The 16,245-nt window shown below is 39.7% G+C and overlaps 1 protein-coding gene across 1 annotated transcript in view; it reads left to right on the top strand.

Moving 5' to 3' along the window:
• Positions 1-16,245, top strand: part of LOC102198559 (calsyntenin-2-like) — a 147,972-nt gene that overhangs the window by 86,368 nt on the left and 45,359 nt on the right. The gene's annotated exons all lie outside the window — the stretch shown is intronic.

Below are 16,245 nucleotides of genomic sequence, written 5' to 3'. Positions count from 1 at the left end.
AAATATTAGAAATAATACATATACAAATACATATATTTGTGCCTTGCTTTTTCAGGCTGTCCTATCCCTGTACATTGTTATATCTAACAATTCTCCCTTTCATGTTTTTATGTTTTAAAATCTTTTACCGGAGAGTAGAGCAAAATCATTTGAGGGTGTCAACAGTCTAAGACTCTCTGTTTACTGCCAGTTAGCTTTGGGTTTGCTGCTATTCACTAAATTAGATTCCATCCTCACGGTCCAATATACTCCTAATTAAGAGCCTCACACACACACACACACACACACACACACACACACACACACACACTACCTTAAGGCTGATGTGTACTTCTGCACACGGGTCTCAAGGGTCAATTATGGCAGTGTAATGATTGTAATTTGCTAATTTTCAGCCCATTATCCAGTTTTATGTCTCATGCAGTGGGTTGTAATTTAGTGAAGGAGCAATGACTGCTTTGGCCGTTGGTTGATAGATGATAGTCAGCACTAGAAAAGGGGAGCTCTGTCATTAATAGTGCCTAGGAATGAGCTGTCATGTCACCACCAAGCCCACACACAGGGACAGAGCAGAGGACAAGAGGAGAGACTGCCCTTGCCGCATTGCCTTTGGTTGCTGTGAGCTTATACTGTATTTTTTTACCTTATGGATGAACTGAAAGCTGTAAACAAAATTCTGAATTTCACACTTGAACCAAGTGAGTCAGTGTTATTTGTGCCATCCAGTCAAAACTGCAGTTATGTCATTCAAATATCTTTTCTTTCTTTTTTAGTTGACGGATGTGCCCACTTTCCCCCCACTACCCTTGCTAATTATTTTTGCCCATTGTGTTTTTCACACATTTTGACATTCGGTCCACAGCACAGGGCTAAATCATCTCTGAAGTGGTCGCACAGGATCTGACAGCTGAGCAAGTAAAATAAAATGCGTCTTCGCATGGCACCATGGCTTCTATCTGCTGTTAGGAGAAAAAGGAGTAGAACCCACTTTTTCCAGAAGTGCCAGAACGTTTGAAAGGCAATTTCAAACAAGTGACAGAGTAATGGATGAGGGCAGCGGCGGCCATCAGTCAAGTGCTGCACAAAGCTAAGTCAGAGTTCCAGCTAACATATACTTATAACCACTCTCCTACCTCTGCACTACCTGCAAATGACTCAATTTCCCTCCCTGTTGTTGGAAATGACTTTGAAAAAATGTGCAAAATCCAAATACCTTCCATGAAGATGTTAAGTATTCCAGAAATCCTTTGGCAATGTCACTTGGCCACTGAATTAATGCCAGGTAGTTTGTGTATGTATTGATGTTATGACGTGCTCATGAAGCAAATATTTTGGAGTGATTATTGACATTTTCTCACTAACATGATCTTAGTGCATGCATATATGGCTGTATTTTGTCTATGACTTTCTCAACGGGACGAGATAGGGTCAGGAGATGCACAAACATTATCACACATACAGCATTTATTAACATGTTTTTCAGAAAGATTTTTTAATAAATCCCAGTTCTTTGGATTTTCCTCTATATTATGGTCATTTTCATTTTACATCTCCTTCACATAACTTTACACTCGCCAGAATTTGAATCCTCGATGGAATTTGTTTCGACTCACCACTAAAAACAGAATGAAGAAATTGAAAAGCACCAAAGGTCTGTGTGAGTATCGAATAATAATGATTTGTGACTGCTGTTTCAGTTTAAATTCTAAACAGACCAATTAAAGAATAGTAATAATACACAGTGTTCTTATTATTATTTTTAAAAAAGTACCGTATTATATAATGCAGCATTTTACTTAATCACTTGCCAAAGAAAGTAATTTGTTACCAAATGTGGCAAAAGTACAGACTTTCTTTACGTAAGCAGAAGTACAGACACCTGGGTTAAAAAATACTCCTGTAAAAGTACTGAAGCAACTTTTTTTACCCAAGTAAAAGTGAAAAAGTACAGACTCTGAATTGTACTCAAAGTAAGAAAGGAAAAAGTTGCTCCTCGAAGGATGTTTCTCATAACAATTTTACAATTAAATTTTCACAGACCACGTAAAGTTACAGAGTAGGATTGCTGAGGTGAGTAAAAGCAACACTCTGCTGACTCAGTGACTGCAGGGCTCCAAACCAGGAGCTTCATGGTGTGGGTTTCCGTGGCTGAGCAGCTCTTTTTGGTTGCCCTGTACTTTTGTCCATGTCGTATATTCACTCAAGGTAAATGCAGATCAGCTGCCCTTTAAGTATACACTTTCAGGTAAATCTCAATGAAAAGATAAACGCACGAATCACCGATTTGTTTTCATTTTATTTTTAACAGAGATGCTTATGCTCATTTACTTACATTAAATAAAGATAGCTCACTTCCAGCAAGATTTAGGTTGTTGCAGTCTTTCAGCAAACTAATATCTCCAAAAGTACTCTGAAAAACTAAAGCTGAGCACCCTCATGTGCTAATACTGTTAAAACCACCTGGAGCTCTGCTGAGCAGCTGCTGAACTAATTTATCATTTCCAGTAAGGTTATTAGTATTCATTCTCAGGTTTTATCTAATGTTACACCCCTGAGGATTTCTTTGTCTCTGCTAATTGTGAGAGGGAGGATAAAGCCAAAATGAAAAAAGAGGACGGATGGGAATAAGGAGGTTCCTCCTCCTCCCATGGCACAAAAGGATGAAGACAATCTAATATCAACCCGTTCCTGCCCTTCTAAGACCTTTTGCTGACCTTTTCTTGTCATTTAACTATCACGAGTGGGGCTGTCGATGTGAGGTGATGAATCTGTCAACTCGCAGTGCGTGCGCGTTGGGTGTTATATATGATGATTTTGGCATAATGGACGAAATTTCATATAAAATCTAATTAGTGAGACATCACTAAATGTGTTAGTGGGTAGTCATTCAACGGCAAAATATGGATGGAAGTCATATCTCTGTATCTATATCTATCTATATCCTTCTATTTCTACATCTATCTGTCTATCTATAACAAAGTAACAAACTGTTCAAGCTACTAAACTATTAAATGCTAGTCTATCGTATGGAATTGATAGTATTTTCTATGCTAATGCTTTACATCATGATTAAAATGTTATGTAAAAAACACTTATTCAACAGTCGCAGAGAACAAAGTAAACCAACTGGGATGTTGACTCTTTTAACACGCCACCGATCAAACTCTGTTCCACAAGCAGGATGTGCATTTATGTGCTTTGTGCGTATGCATTATTTTCCTTTAAAAGAAAATTGTGTTTCTGTCTAGCTAATTAAATGCTGTTACAGTATTCACAATAGACAAAACAGATATGACAGTTATGAAAAACTCAAATCTATTGTTACTGCTGTTCCAGTTTCACACTGTGATTTATGGCTGTATAAATGAATGGAGCTGTTCTCTCTAAAAACAAAAAGACACTTTTACATTTACTTCAGCTGAGGAACTGCCAAATGATCAAACATGACAGCAGCGCATGCATGAGCTATTGCCTGCTGTCTTTTACAACTAACATACGCAGCATGCAGAGATCAATGAAAGTTGACAGATTAGGTTATCTTAACCTCTGCAGCATATCAGAACTACACTGCTCATTACCTTCTCTTGAGATGTTTTCTCTGAATTTACCATCCTGATGAATGCTACGTGCAGTCTCGCCCCACAGGCGACCCCCCTGCTGGCCCGCCTGACTGATGGTTCAGTGATGTCATTTTAATAAGTGTGTATTAGCATGCAAAAGGTCTCCTGTGGATCTCAATTGGCACCTGTCAGATTTCATTGATGTTATGTTTGCTTTAACGCGTTCTATAGTTAAACATCTATAACATAATGTGTAAAATGATTATGTATCTGTTCGCACCAAATAGGAGGAAGACAGAGTGCCTGGGGAGATTAAACAGAGAAACAAATGAAATGGATAAATCTATCTGCTTTGTTTTCCATGGTGCAGTCTGTTCACAGATTGCAAAAGCCGACGAGTAAAACCTTCTGTTTGTGTAAAACTGTGTTCAGATTCAGCAGCTCTACAGGCATTTGGATAGTAAACAGGAAACAGAACATAAGTGTACGCTATGTGATAGCTCAGTGGGTTTTGCAGATGACCACACGAGTTTAAGTCTGACCTGCAACCTTTTGCTGGGTTTCTTTCCCCTCATCCCTCCCCACTTTTCTGTATATCTTTACCACTCCACTATCCACTAAATGTAAAAATGCCCCCAAAAATGTTTTAAAAAACAAAACAAACATCTAGTAAAAAAGATAAGCCTTTATTTGTAGTGAAGATAAAAACCACAATTCAAAGGATGGTTAATAATGGACCTGCCAGTGGTAGAAAGAGCCTTTAAATGAAGGAATAAAGACAGCTGTTCATTTACCCTTTCATCATAGAGGCCTGATAGGATAATTTAATAAATGCTCTTGCATATTAAAATATGCTTTTAGTAGGTCTTACTTAATATATTCTCACCGGCAGCTTCATTAGTTATACCTTTATAATACTGGACTGGACTCCCTCCTGCCTAAAGAACAGCCGTATTCTTTGTAGCACAGATTCAACAAGGTACTTGTTGATTTCGGGCCATACTCATATGAAAGCTGCAGATTTGTCGACTGCACGTCCATGATGTGACTCTCCAATTTCTCCACATTCCAAAGATGCTGTATAGGATTGAGATCTGGGAGGTCATAAGAGTACAGTAAGCTTAATGTCAAGCTCGAGAAACCGTTTTGAGAGGATTTAAGCTTTGTGACATGGTGTGCTAGCGTGTTGGAAGCAGCCATAAGAAGATATGATCATAAGATGATGGACATGATCAGGAACAATACTCATGCATGCTGTGGCATCTAAACAGTGCTCAGTAAGTACTACTGTAGGTTGCCCAAAATCCATCCATTGGAAGCAATTAGTTGAACTGCAGGAATGTCTTAAAGACATAAAGACCTGGATGGCCGCTAACTTTCTGCTTCTTAATTCAGATAAAACTGAGGTTATTGTACTCGGCCCTGAAAATCTTAGAAATATGGTATCTAAGCAGATTCTTACTCTGGATGGCATTACCTTGGCCTCCAGTAACGCTGTGAGGAACCTTGGTGTCATTTTTGACCAGGACATGTCCTTCAACGCACATATTAAACAAATATGTAAGACTGCTTTCTTCCATTTGCGCAACATCTCTAAAATTAGAAATATCCTGTATCAGAGTGATGCTGAAAAACTAGTTCATGCATTTATTACTTCCAGGCTGGACGACTGTAATTCATTATTATCAGGATGTCCTAAAAACTCGCTGAAAAGCCTTCAGTTAATCCAAAACGCTGCAGCAAGAGTACTGACAGGGACTAGAAAGAGAGAGCATATTTCTCCTGTTTTGGCTTCCCTTCATTGGCTTCCTGTTAAATCCAGAATTGAATTCAAAATCCTGCTCCTCACATACAAGGCCTTAAATAATCAGGCCCCATCTTATCATAAGGACCTTGTAGTACCATATCACCCTATTAGAGCACTTCACTCTCGCTCTGCAGGCCTACTTGTTGTTCCTAGAGTATTTAAAAGTAGAATGGGAGGGAGAGCCTTCAGTTTTCAGGCCCCTCTTCTGTGGAACCAGCTTCCAGTTTGGATTCGGGAGACAGACACTATCTCTACTTTCAAGATTAGGCTTAAAACTTTCCCTTTTGCTAAAGCATATAGTTAGGGCTGGACCAGGTGACCCTGAATCCTCCCTTAGTTATGTTGCAATAGACGTAGGCTGCCGGAGGATTCCCATGATGCATTGAGTTTTTCCTTTCCAGTCACCTTTCTCACTCACTATGTATTAACAGACCTCTCTGCATTGAATCATATCTGTTATTAACCTCTGTCTCTCTTCCACAGCATGTCTTTCATCCTGTCTTCCTTCTCTCACCCCAACCGGTCGCAGCAGATGGCCCCGCCCCTCCCTGGGCCTGGTTCTGCTGGAGGTTTCTTCCTGTTAAAAGGGAGTTTTTCCTTCCCACTGTCGCCAAAGTGCTTGCTCATAGGGGGTCATATGATTGTTGGGTTTTTCTCTGTATCTATGAAGCGCCTTGAGGCGACTTTTGTTGTGATTTGGCGCTATATAAATAAAATTGAATTGAATTGAATTGAATCCATCTAGTTCAGGATTAGAGGCTGGAGCCTACCTCAACCAAATAGTGAAGGCAGGGCACAACCAGTCTTAAACTTCTGTAAATAACAGCACAGGCTGCCTGGGGTTGTACAGTGCATCTTTATCTTTTTAGTGAGAGAGCAGGCCTTATTTTGAGAGTTCCTGGATCTCAACATCAGTTCAGTTTTTAAACTGGCTTTGACAGTTATGCACTTGTCTTACATTTAAGAAAGATGATAGCACAAAGGCCAGAGAAAAGTTAATTATTAGCTGCAGCAGACAAGCATAAATTATTGCATGTACCATGGATTTGTGTCATGTGTACCAATGTTCTGGTTCTTATATAGTGCTTTACTCTGAGCACTCAAAGCTCTTTATACAACTTGCGTCAACTTGAGCTAGACTGACGTCCAATGAATAGCAGGGATCAAAGTGAATCAAAGTGTCCAGCATTTAGACTAAATAGTCCTGGAAAAGGCTGGCAAGTAGCAGAAGGAATTCTTGTTCCTAAATTTCTCTGTCTTTTAGCTTTAATAGTTACAGATCTAACATAGGCCCTGGCCACTGAGTAGCATGTGACCTCTGAATAAATAAATTATGTCAAACATGCATTTATTGAACAAAGTCAGCTGTTTGCATACTGGGGGTGACTGTATGGAGCACGTAATTAAACTTTTCCGATACATGCTTTTAGTGATGTGTTTATAGTCACAGAGACGATGAAAATGTGATTTAACAGTCATGAAATCCGTTCATGATAGGAGGTTTGTGAGAGCATCTGTGTCAGTGTGTCTAAGCTACTGAGCCATGTCCTTCTCTTCTCAGTGTGCCGCTGAGCTGACGGAGGTCATAGTCAGAGCCACAGTGACATTTACAGCTCAGAGGCTTATGGAAACTCCCTGCTGTACCTGGAAATCTGTAATTATCTCACAACTAGCCTGCCTGCAGCCCAGCAGAAGGGTGTCAAAAAATGCACAAAGAAACAGAAGCACAGTGATTTGAACGTCACTCATAAGAGGTGTGATTTGGTTGAAAAGATAATGAACAGATGATGTTCAGTACAAAAAGGTTAATAGGAGAGCAGGTAGGCTTCGGGGAATTGGTTCTTTTTAATGAGTGTTTCCTGTCTCCTGCAGATTTATAATAATCTTTTATAATTATAAAACAGAAAAAGAAGATATTACTTTTATCTGCTTCTAATATAAGGGGAAGAAAATGCTTGAATGATTTGACATACGATAGCAACATGGACCTGCCTATTCGGATGTTGGTCAGTCGAGTTTCTGTCTGTCAATTAATGCATCATATTCAGCCAGAGGCTGACTCACTGTCTCTGCTACTACTGACATTTGAAATGTCTTAGCAAATATTGAAAGGGTAGCAGTGAATTTTGGTACAGATATAGCCTCATCAGGGTGAGTTGCAGCAGGTTTTGTGATGCCTACATAGTCCTGTGAAGAATCAAATACACCCTTATTGCTTCCAAAGCCATTAAGAGGGTAAGCACAGCCAGGTGCTGTTAATCCGTTACACTTGATTAATTGATCGTCAGCAAGTGTGAGCACCGCTGTAATAGCAGAATTTTTCACAGTTTGATGAACTGGTCAGGTGTGTGTTAGCACAATGCCGCAGTCCTCCCAGGAGTGGACGTCCAAACAAATTCACCTTAAAGTCAGGCACGTCCGACAGATGAGACCGAAGTGGAGCTGTTTGACCATAATGGATAGCACCATGTTTGAAGAAGCCCAACAAGCACAAGAACCTCACACCAACTCTCAAACTTGGCGATGGAGCGATGATGATTTGGGCTTGTTTTATAGCCGCATTGCCTGGACACCTTTCGGTGATTAAGTCGGCCAGGAAGATGTGATGCCGTCTGTCCTTAAGAGAGCTCTGCATTAATGAATGCCCGCAAACCTCAATTGACTGAAGAACAGTGGGCCAAAATTCCTTCACAACAATGTGAGAGGTTGATCGTTTCACACACAATTACATTCATTAAAGCATTGTTGCTACAGATGTTTCTACAATGATGGAGGGGGCACTTAAGTTTTAACAGTACTACATGCAAACCTTTTTTTTTTTTCACATGACTAGATTTCATCCATAACTCTTTAAGCTTGCAAAGCTGTAGATGCTCAGCTGTTGTCCTAATTCAGAATAGATCTGTTTAACTAAAATAAATTTGGCTGACATAAAAATATGCATTTTTCTACCTTTGACCAACAATTTAGGTTTAATTTATCAAAGCTTTCAAAGAAAATCTTGAGAGTTGACATGAGTGCTTTTTAAGTTGTAAACCTGTCTAGTGAGGCTTAATTGGAGCCTTTTGAAAGTGTTAGGATAGAAAAAGAGAGAATCTGAATGGATTTATGGTTTAAATTGATCGGTGTTGCACTGTTTTTGTGTTCCAACCCGGAGACAAACAGCGTGAAGAGGGATGCCCTGTGACAGCTGGGATAGACTCCAATGCCCCTGTAACCCTGAAATTGATAAGTGATCTTTAAAAAATGTCATATATTATTATGACTGTAAAGCAGCATGATCCTGGCCAGGAGCGTGTTTAAATATAAGCTGCTGCGTGTGTGATCAGTGAAAGAGCAGGAAGCTATTAAATTGTTAGCTGGTGACCTATATTAAACAGCAGCTGACTGAGGTGCAGAGGAGGAGGTGATGAGGGTGAGTGAGAGTGTAGACACATGAGTGTGTGTGAGGTGTGTCAGGGGTGAAGGAGGGCAAGGCTGAGTGGTGCATCTGAGTGCTGATGTTAAGAGCTAAATAACTGCTTACCGCTGTGAAAGCTACTGCAACGGAAGGGAGATGAAGCATGGGGAGGAGAAGGTGGCGAGGAGGAGGAGGAGTAGAACCATGATGAGATACTCAAGAGGTTGGTAGTGTTATTTATACCTGCTTTAGTTATCTCACACACTGGTATTTCTCTGTATACTTCCTCCCGCCTCCATCTCCCCTACAGGGTCTCTGCCCGCTCTGCCTCACTTTTTAATCCACTTCTCTGACCTCTTCTATTCTTATGCTATTGATGTAATTCAACTTTTTTTTAATCTACCCATCTTTACTGAACAAGTTTGCTGTAAAAGCACGCGGCTGAAGCATATAGTACTCAAACTATCATCTTTCTATCACAGTTATCCAGGTGTTTGAGACTGTGCCTCATTCAGCGGTTAATGGTTTTAGGCACTTAGGCCAAAATGCTCTCCTCTTCAGCATTAAAGTCACAGCTGCATCTTCACTGACAGCAACAGTTCATCTGGTGAATTCCAATCCCACAACTTCAGTTTCCAATAAACACTAATTGCATCACAGACCTCCAAAGCCCCTAGCAGAATGAATGTGTATTGTCTTTGATAATGAATTCTCCCCATTCCTATATTGTGTTGTCTAAGGCATCAGCAGTCCTGGGTGAATAGATAACCTAAATGTGTGTGTGCTTGTGCATTTGCGTGTGTGCGTCCCATTTGTGTAAGCTTTTACTTTGTCACCCTGAGGTCAAGTGGATGGTGCGACAATCTCCCAAATGCAATTAGGAAGTGGCCGGCTATCTAAAGGAGACTCTGATGAATTACTCCTGCATGTCTTTCTTTAACTGACTTAGAGTTAAAGTGGCAAATAGATTCACCCATACACAGAGACAAACTGCACATTGTGTGAATACCGAGCTTTTTACTGCATTTCAGCGTGCCAAACAGGCTCTAAAGAATTTATAGCATTGAGATTGTTATCTCCTTAAAGTGGGACTATTTATTGCAGAATTTTCTGGAGGAGAGTGAGATGAGAAAATCGATTCTGGTGCGTTTGCATTAGAAGACATTTCAGAAGTAATTTTAGCTCAGTTTTAAAGAGGTAAGAACTCTTCTTGATTTATTTTCCCAATTGTCCTTGTTTGCAGTATATGTAAAGAGATGCTTTCATTCACTATACCAACCAATGGAGGCTTGTGAATTGAATACTAAGCTTACTTAACAAGCCTTGGTTACTTTCTAATTAGTAAGCCTTTCTTCTAGCAGTGTGGTCTTTTAGTCTGAAGTAGTGGAATAAACCTTGGACTGAGGACCTAAAAATCTCTATAAAATGCAGTGACAAAAGAACCACTACTAATATTGATAACATCGCCTCCCATTCACTGCCAGGTGCTCGGTGTCCTCTCTGTGTCTTCACCAAAACCTTCGGAGACAATCCTCTTAATGCCAGCAGGGAAAGGCTTATTATAAGGCCATGAACCTTCATCATCCTCTTTCTCTCTTTTGCATTTTGCTCTTCCAACCCTACTCTCTCAAAACAACAACAGTAAAATAAAAGTAGCTGGAGAGGAGAGCTCTTTATAATGTTCAACTACTGCATCTATATTGAATCACTTCGATATGTATTTCCAATAAAACTAATGTGTGTGTGTGTAGATACAGAGCTCTGTCTCATCTAGTATTTACTGGACTGCATTAGACTGTATAGCTTTGAATTGCTGAGTACAGATGGAGCATTAGTGGCTAAAATAATGTCCTTAAAAGTACAGTTGGTAAGTCTGAAGCTGGCAAACTAGTTGGAACATCTTAAACAGTTCACAGCTTATGGTGACAGAAGACTTATAGCACATTGTTTGCTCAGTCACTATACAATCATCCATGTGTGATTCAGAGCAAGCTCTGTCTTCATGAACTAATTTATAACTACAATGAAATTCACAAATGTTGTAAAAATCCACAGTTACCAAGGATCCGGTGACCTTGCTAGACTGCAGGCTACGAAGTTCCTAATTTAACAGAAACATAAATCCCCTTTTCTCAGTGCATTTCTATTATTTGCAAACTGCTACCGGATACCTGACCAAAGGCACACAGCTCAAGCTCTTATCTTTCTGCATGAGAAAAAAACCCTCATAGCGAAGGAAAAACCAAGTCCCATTAAAATCTGACACTGAATAAAGCATTCAAAATGATTTCTGATTTTATTCAGTGGGTGTTTTTTGGCGCACACTGTGCATATTGGGCAGCATGTTTGTACTTAATTCATAGAATATTTGCAGAGCATTGGGTGCATAAGGAGGCGTGAGGACTGTAACACTACTCAGTTACACACACAGGTCTGACTGAGTGTAGTGTTAGAGTTTATCTGTGGGCCAGTAGTGGGATAAAGTGTAATCCATCCATTAATTAAACTTGAGGGGCAAGGGTGACCGTGAGATCAGTGCTGAAGGCAAGAGAGTGAAGGAATCGAGGCTTAAAACCGCCTGATACTCTGCTTAGAAACCCTCTTTAATCAGGGTCTTACAGCTTCCTACCACACATACACACACACACACACTGTCACAGTAAAGCTTTTGTGTTTCCCGCTCTGCACAGAGTCAGACAAATGTGCACAGACACACCAGATGGAGTCACAACAGTATTTGATTAAGAAAAGGAATTAACATGATTGAATTTTCTGTTTCTCTGTTGAGGCTTGACTGAGAAAGTGGGTTCATATAAGGCTTTCAGTACTTTAGAAGTCACTACTTGAATTTTTCATAATCCTGTGTGCATTGCGTTATGAACCTAAAGATGTTTTCAACAGAGAGGTGACGATTGTTTGCGTGCTGTCTTTGGGTGTCAGAATGTGAATTTTCTACAAGCTTCCAGATGAAACCTATGACCTATGGTTTGAAGGTATATGGAAATGCATATAAAACGATCACCAACTCAATATTGTATTGCAAAAAAAAAAGCAGAAGAGTGTGCAGAACAAACTATTATGATGCCACTAAACCAAACTGCTGAATACGTAGAAATTTGCTGAATTAAAAGATTTAAAATTATGCTGATTATGTATTAAGTACAAAGCCATCAATTACCTCCAGATGTCCAGGATTTGTTCCAGCTGAGAACAAGCAATTATGAATTAAGAGGAGTATTTCTTTTTCAAAAACCTATGATAATAAATAATGAAAAAAACACTGTATTTCTGTTACTGGGATAATTTTAGGGAATACTGCCAGAGATGATCTGAAGTTATGCAGCACTTTTATTACACTTAAATGTTTTACTTAAAAAATGTGTTCAGTAAGAAATACATCAAAATTTGATTTACTTGAAATTAATGTTATTATGAAATAACATCGTCACTTTGTGATTAGATAACCCTTTATGTATAAAGGGTAATTGTTGTTTTTTACTTGTTTATTGTCTATTATTTATTTTCTGAAATGAAAAATGACATGAAAAGGAAGAGAAGAAAGAAATTTAAATTGCATTTCTTGAATGTTTTGCTGTAGATTTCACGTTTAAGCGTCAGTGTTCGTAGATCCTGATTGCTGCGTGTATTTAAAGTACTTAGTAACAGTCACTTCTGTAGTAAGTCATTCACATCTGACATGTTACAACTGTTCCACTGTTGCTTAAATTTTGAAGCCCCGTTAATTAATTAATGTATCAAAACGAACTGTCATTTAGCTGCATGTATGCAGTCACCGATCACATCTGATTTCTTAAAAAAACACTAAAAAAAAAGTTTGCTGACTTTTAAAAAGGCCCCGGGGCAGACCCAGGACACGCTGGAGAGATTATATCTCTTGGCTGGCCTGGGAACGCCTTGGTATTCCCCCGGATAAGCTGGAGGAGGTGGCTGGGGAGAGGGAGGTCTGGGCCTCTTTGCTTAGGCTGCTGCCCCCGCGACCCGGTCCCGGATAAAGCGGATGAAGATGGATGAATGGATGGACTTTTAAAAAGCAGTAAAAAAAACTTCAAAAAGCTTTTTTCTCCCTGTTGTGGGATGTTATTTTCACAGTGCTGTTTTAATTAAGCAGAGCCATTATGAGCCACGGGGTCATAACAGAGGAGTCCGGTAAAACCTGTGAGTGCTTTTATAGCACCTAATGTTCTCGTTTCATTAACATCCATGTGGGTTATCAATCATCCAGTTCATGGTGAGTGGTTAAAAAGAAGGCAAAGAAGAAAGGTTTTAGATCTTCAATTCTTAACCCTCTCGAGGCAAGCGTTGCCGATTTGCAACAGTTAAAAACTAACAACCTGATTACCCCACATACATATTTTATGAGGCTTTTTACTCAGAAGTACCACTGCAGGACTTGGTTGTGCATTAGCAACAAAAAGTTTAATTTAAGCCTGAGAGGGTTAAACAACTGATGGAGAAACCTAGATATTTTAGGGGATAATCCAAAGTTCAGCTGCCTTCTTTTTAGGCGCTCAAGAGTTCTTGTTTCATTAATCTGGATTTTGTTTTCTATTAAGTGGCACTGTCTCTAATTCCTAGTTTTTAAAGAGTGGTGTAACATGTTTTTTAATACAGACCTTTTGTGATGTATGGTTTGCAAATAGTGGCACTGACAAAAAGACTGGAGGTGACAGAGCTGAAGATATGAAGATTTTCATTAGCAGCGACGAGAAGAGACAAGATTAGTAATGAGCACATCAGAGGGAGAGCTCAGGTTGAGCGGTTTGGAGAAAAAGCTAGAGAGGCATGGGTGAGATGGTTTGGACATGTGCAGAGGAGGGATAGTGGATATACTGCACAAAGGATGCAGAGTCCAGGCTGTAGGCAAAGAGGAAGACCTCAGAGGAGGTTCATAGATGTAGGGAATGATGCAGGGGCAGAGGGTTAATGTGACAGAGGAGGATGCTAGGGATAGAGTGAAGTGGAGGCAGATGATCTACTGTGGTGACCCCTAAAGGGAGCAGCCGACAACACAACAGTCTGTAAACGAATCTCAGTCGGTTGAACCATTTGTTATATCTGATTCCCCTGCTATCTCTCTCAACTTTTCTTATGAATAAAGGCTCAAACAAATACACAAAGTTTCTCGGTAAGTCTATATCTGTGGCACACACACACACACACACACACACATACACAGAGGAACTTTGTTTAGCAGTGTTTAGTTATCATATAGACTATCACATTATCACTTTACAAGTGATAATCAGAAAACTATGCAACAAACAGACTTATCTGAAAAACATTTAGTGCACAAATTTAATTTAGAAACTTTACAAACTCAGTACATGAAGTGGAGGAAGTAGAGACTATAAGACATTCAAAAAGATTCAAAAATACATTCTGGAAAAACTTTTTAGGTCAAGCAAGTTTTATGATGGGCCATTGAGATGATACAGTGATGACGATCTGGGAGGAGGAGCAGAAAGAGCTGATTTAGCCATTTGGACCTAAAGTTAAATTCTTCTTTTAAACAAGCTGCGTTTGATGTGGTTAAAATGAAGATTGAACAGAAAGTGTGAGCAGTCCAAACTATAGAAATGAAAGTTAAAAGAAATGAAATGCTCTGTCAAGTCATGCAATTTGCAGCGGGAATGCGCAAATTTGTTTTGGCTCCTTGTGACAACGTGTTAGCTTGCAGGGAATCATTTTCTCATTAAATGTATCCTTACTGTCCCTTTCCATTATTTTGGCAATTTAACATCCCAAGAAATACATGTTCCCCGACAGCTTGACATTTTGTGTCGATGCAGTTTATGCCGCTGAAGCATGCAGTGGAGTACCATCTATTTTAGATGATTGTTATTATCGAGCCATTTTTTGCTGACTCTTGAATTTTCCTCTCTTCCGTGGCGACGGGCCAGCTCCCTGAAGCAAAAATCTATGCATTTGGATATTTACTTTGAAAACCGACCCTTTTTCGCTCATGGTGTGCACGCCAAAAGATTGGGCTTCATTTCATCCATGCACGGCAGAAGGTTGAAATTATAGCATTCCCTCTGCTGATGAGGAACAAACTAAGTGGCGGGAAAGAAAATCTATATATGCATGCACATTATTAGGCTTGCATGGATGGGTGTGTGTGTGTGTGTGTGCGCAAAGTACTTGCAGAGAAAGTAGGAATCTGCTTGAAATCTCTGTTATTATCATTAACATATACATTGACACATCTTATTCCTCCTCTTCCCTCGATCTCGCGCTCTCGTTCTTTCCTTGCTTCGTTATTAAGCTCTGTTTGGTTCTCGTTTAAAATGTAATCCAAAAAAACGCATTGGTCAAAACAGATGGAGCGAAAAATGTAGTTCTATCCAACCTCCAAGCTGTTAAGTGGAAGTACCTTTTCCTTCTTCTACCACTAAGTCAGCACTGTATTAAAATCACCCTATCTGGGCATATCTGAGACTATAGGCCTGTCTGTGCATGTACCGGCATGCTTATTTCCCTTTTTCAAATATTGTCTTTCTACAAATGCAAATTGTGTCCCACTGTGATATTGAGAAACTTGTCATTTCTACAAAATTTAAAAGGAGGACAATTCAGGGGCTGGGCATCTTGAAAATTCATAAGGGATCAAACTTTGAAGAGGACTATGTTTGGCTTCACCCTAAAGCAGATTTGCAAAGTTGAATCAGGTTAAAAGGATCTGTGTGCATGAGAGTGGAGAGGAGCTAAAGTGGAGAGAAGCCAGCGATGACAGGGAGCTTTGTCTTTGTGTTTGTTAGTGGCATTTCCTCTATGTCCCACTCTGTTCTGAGATATCAGCCAGCACAGGGTCAGAGCACACCAGCTTTTCATTGCCTCTGCAAAAAAGATTTCCCAAATCCCTGAAATGAACACTTGTGCCGGGGGATGAATGCCGCAGACGAGTCTAGAGTCACAAACACACAACACAATACACTGCCAGAGTGTGGTGTAAACACTTTGCAGACAGGACAAATTCACTCCTTTGTTGAGGTGGCGCAGCTCGACACAAATCAGAAATTATTTTTTCTCTTAACTACACCCCGGGAGCTCCGCAGTGTGATTTTGTGAGCTGCTCATGCTGACAAAGATTCCTGTGTCCAGAAATGGACTGAAATGTGAAGTGATAGCCAATCTGTAAAGAAAAATGCCAGCAGTGTCTATTGTTAGTTTTGCTTCATTACCCGCAGTTTGATTCATCTTTAACTATCTGAGCTGTTGGGTGGCTACTGCTGTGTTTGAGAAAATGGCTGGGAGGAAAAAAAGGCAGAAACAAACAAAGCAAAATAATAAGATTTTTACCAACAGTGTCATGAAAGAAAATTAAATGAATGAGGAGAGAAGAAATATTTCCCAAAGCTTTCTTTTTTTGTTGTTGTTTATTCACATAATGTGGACTTAAATTGCTTGTAGGTCTGATAGTTGTGCTGACTGCTTTCATGTTAAGTACCCATCAGTGT

This window comes from Pundamilia nyererei, unplaced genomic scaffold, assembly GCF_000239375.1.
Source record: "Pundamilia nyererei isolate P.nyererei 1_Seehausen unplaced genomic scaffold, PunNye1.0 scaffold00004, whole genome shotgun sequence".
In the NCBI taxonomy this organism is placed as follows: Eukaryota; Metazoa; Chordata; class Actinopteri; order Cichliformes; family Cichlidae; genus Pundamilia; species Pundamilia nyererei.
The sequence above is the reverse complement of the archived record's forward strand: the minus strand, read 5'-3'. Positions and strand labels throughout refer to the sequence as shown.